Consider the following 4,204-nt stretch of genomic DNA (forward strand, 5'->3'; position numbering starts at 1 on the left):
CCTGCTGCACTCCCAGGCTGCTTTTTCCTGGGAAAGGGCAGCTCTGAGCCGGAGCCAAGTGTGGGGCAGCCAAAAAAAGGGATTTGGGAGCTCCACAGCGAAATTTGGGATCCCTCCTGGAGGTGACTCCCAATCCAGGTGTTCCCAGCCATCCCTCATCCCAGTCTGGGCTTGAAGTTGCTGGGTTTCCTTGGGAATGGGGCTGGAAAATCCAGCATGGATTGTGCTCCCTGCTGCTGGGGTGCTTCCCTGAGAAAGCTGGGAATGCTCCAGGCTCTTCCAGAAGGAGCAGGAACTGCTTGGGAAGGTCAGGGAACCGTCTCCATCCAGCAGCTGGGCACCACTGGGTATTCCCGGTGTTCCCTGCTCAGGAGCGATCCCTTGTGATCCGTGGAGGTCCTGGGGTTACTGGGAAGTACTGGGAACAGGGCTTTGCTCCAGGATCCCTCCCGGAATGGTGATTCCAGCACTGGAAGGGGTTTTGCTCCAGGATTCCTTCCAGGAATGGTGATTCCAATATTCCCTCCAGGAATGGCGATTCCAGCACTGGACGGGGAATTTGCTCCAGCATTCCCTCCAGGAAGAGGATCTTGCTTCAGGATTCCCTCCAGGATTCCCTCCAGGATTCCCTCCAGGAATGGTGACTCCAATATTCCCTCCAGGAACGGCGATTGCAGCACCGCCCTGTGCCAGGGTTCGGGGTTATTCCCATCCCCTCTCCACTCAGATTCCCAAAATTTCCACCCAAAACCTCACCCCTGGTGCTTCCTCCACCTCATTCCCAGCGCGTTAATTACGGGAGAGGAAAATTCCCGTGCTTTGTGGGGAAGTGGAAAACGCCGGGATGTAAAACCCCGGCTGCCGGGATGGATAATTAACTCTGGAGATAATTCCCTCTTCATTTGGACTCAATTACTTTCCCGATAGGAGAAAGTGCTGAGAACACAAATTTTTTTCGGGATGTGGCCTAAAAAAAGAATGGAAAAAATCCACTCAAGCTTTTCCTGGGAGAGCCTCTCTTTCCTGGGATAAAGGAGAGGAAAAATCGCGGTTAATGCTCCAGAATTCCAGCTTGGCATTGCCCTCCCATCCTTGGAATGTTGGGTTTGAGGGGAAAAAAGAGCATTCTGGGGTTTTTTAGGATGAATCAGCCAGGGTGGGAATGTCACGGGGTTTGCTCCGAGGAGGAATAGCTGGGAAATGAGGTTTTTGTGGGATAATTTGGAATTTTGGAGGCGTTTAAAGGAATATTTGAGTCCCCGGGGTCACCTTGTGGTGCCTCTTCCCACCCCGCACCAAAACTCCCGCAAACCCTCAAATTACAATGGATAATTCCCTTAGGAATTGCTCCTATTTCCCAGCTGGAATCTCCCATTCCCAGGCGTGCCTGGAGCAGCAATTCCGAGGGCAAAAAAAGGCAATTTAACCTATTTGGAGAGCAAAGCATCTCCTGGAATATTCCTCATAAATTCCCAAGCTTTTCCCTCCTAGCCATGCCCGGATTCCTGGGAGCAGCCAGGAGCACTCAGGGACAGAGGTGATGGGAATTGTGGTTCCTTAAGGAATTTTTGGCTCCTTAAGGAATTTTTGGTGGTTTTATTCCTTCTCCCCTGTGCCTGGGGCCATAAATCCCAGCCCGGCGCTTCCAAAGGGAATATTCCAGGGGTTTTGTTTTGCATCCAGGTTTTTGGAGCGGTTGAAAAGTCCTCGTGCTCCTCGCAGGAAATGCCAAGCAGTGGGAGCAGGGAGGAAAAAATAGAAGGAAAAGGGTTTTAGGGAGGGTTTTAAAAATAGCGGAACTTTGTAGGAGAAATATGAGAAGACGTCAGGAGGGAGCCTCAAAGCCGGGGGAAAGAATTTTCTGGAAAATCGGGATTAATGAGTTGCTGGACTGGGGGGGTCTTGCTGTTCTTGGGTTTCTCCCGGCAGCTCCAAGTCCTGAAAATCCAAGGAAAAGGGGTGAAAATGTGGGAGAGGGATGGGAGGATTTGCAGCTGTTTGGGATTGGAGAGGGAACGGTGCTGGTTCTTCATCCAGGGAATCCGGGAGAGCCGGAAAAGGCCTGGAGGGACAGGACACAGGGAATGGCTTCCCGCTGCCAGAGGGATGGATGGGATTTTGGGAAGGAAATCCTGCCTGTGAAGGTGGGGAGGGGCTGGGCTGGAATTCCCAGAGGAGCTGTGGAACCCTGGAAATGTCCGCGGCCAGGCTGGGATAATCCTGGATAGTGGGAAGTGTCGGGGATGGAAATGGCTGATCCTTAAGGTCCTTCCCAACCCAAACCATTCCAGGATTCCACGATCTCCTTCTTCCCAGGATCAATAACTTTGTGGAACACACCAAAGCTTCCAGAGGAGGAGGTTTAAATCCCAGCACATTCCAGTAAAACGCCCAGCTGGAGGCTCCTTGGAAAAACAAACCCCAGGAGAAATGACAGCCATGGAAGCTCTCCCGTTTAACCTTCGGCCTCGGGAAGAAATCCACGAAGATGAGGAAAAGCTCCCGGGATTCACACGGGGTTAAATAAAGCAAATCATGGGATGTGCCGGCAGGAATTCCCTGCCAGCTGGGATGTTACCCCGGAGTGGGAGTGGGGGCACAACCGGCAGCCTTTTCCAGGAGAGGAATTCACAGAATCATGGAATGCTTTGGGCTGGGAGAGACCTTGAAGCTCCTCTCATCCCACCCCTGCCAGGGGCAGGGACACCTCCCACGATCCCAGGGTGCTCCAAGCCCCTGGCTTCAAATTCCTTGGATTTGGGAGCCTTTTGAATGGCTGGAAAACCGGGAAAAGCTCTCCCAAGCCTCAGCAGCGGGAGGTTTTGCTGTCATGGCTGGGGCAAGGCCCGAGTGGAGCCTTTTCCATGTTCTCCTGAATTATCCCGGAATTATTCGGGAATTATTCCTGCCTCCCTCTCCAGCTCCGCGTCTTTGCATCCGTTAATTAAACTCGGTGGGTGAAATGAATCCCAGCCCTAATTCCCTGTCTGGATATTCATTATGGAAGCAGCAGCAGCAGCCGGGATGTCAAGGAGGATTAAGCCGGGAGCTGGGAAGTCACAGGTGGCTCCAGCACGGATTTCAACCCCGTGCCTGGAAAAGCTGATGGATCCGGCCGGAATCAAACCCAAAAGCATCATTCCCGCTCCCAGTTTCCCTGGAGTAGCCACGGAAAATTCCTTCCCAGCGTTCCCGAAGACGGAATTCTCTCCCGGCTGGTGCTGAACTGGTCACGGGGTCCTGGCCCCTGTTTTTTCAGGGATGATAAATGGGGTTGGATCCCCCAGCTCCAGGAATTCTCCCAGCCCCATTCCCAGACCTCGGGGCATAAAGGGAGCATTTTCCAGAGGCTCCTCCACCCCCTGCATGATCCCTGAGGAGCCCCGGGAGGAACAAGGGCTCCGCTGTCTCCATCTCCCCGCGGCCCCGGGGTCCTCTGGATGACCTCGTGCGGTCACTCCTGGAGAAAATCAAGTGCATGGCAAGCGGGAAGGGGAAAAAACCTTGGAATTTCCCCCCTGGATCTGCTCCCAACCCCTCCCTGTGCCTGGCTGGGGCCGGGGCTCCAGTGCCAGCCGCAACCCGGAGCGTTTGGGATCAACCCCGCTCTCATCCCGGGGATCTGGGATGCTGATCCCGACCCTGGCCACATTCCCAGCCCCATTCCTGGCCCCGGCAGTGCGGAGGTGTCCCGATATCCTGAATTCCCGAATTCCCGGTGTCCCGGGAAGGCAGCGGTGTTTAATTAAGCACTGAACATGACGCCGGTTTTAATTCCGTGCGTTCGGAGCTGCCCACACACCCCCCGTTGCCATGGCAACGTTAATTTGTTTTGGAGCCTCCGCTCGGATGGATTTGGGAATTTTTTTTTGTTTGTTTGTTAATCTCCTTTTCCTTCCCCCTCTCCCCTTTCCATTCCCTCTTCCCTGACTTTCCCCCCCTTGTTCTCGCTCCCCCCTCTGATTCCCTGAATTAAAAAGCATCAAAAATTCCTTGCATGGAATAAAAAATTCCTTCCTCGACCCCTGGCTGGGCATCTGCATCCCACAGCCTTGGATTTACTGGGATTTATCCCAAATTATCCCAGTTGCCTTCCCAAATCATGCTCCTGCTCCCAAAACGTGAAGAGATCCAAACTGGGAATAAACCCCTTGGAAGGCCTGGCTGTGGTGTCGGGATTCCCTGGAATGTTTTAAAGGGATTT

This window comes from Corvus brachyrhynchos, unplaced genomic scaffold, assembly GCF_000691975.1.
Source record: "Corvus brachyrhynchos isolate BGI_N302 unplaced genomic scaffold, ASM69197v1 scaffold150, whole genome shotgun sequence".
NCBI lineage: Eukaryota > Metazoa > Chordata > Aves > Passeriformes > Corvidae > Corvus > Corvus brachyrhynchos.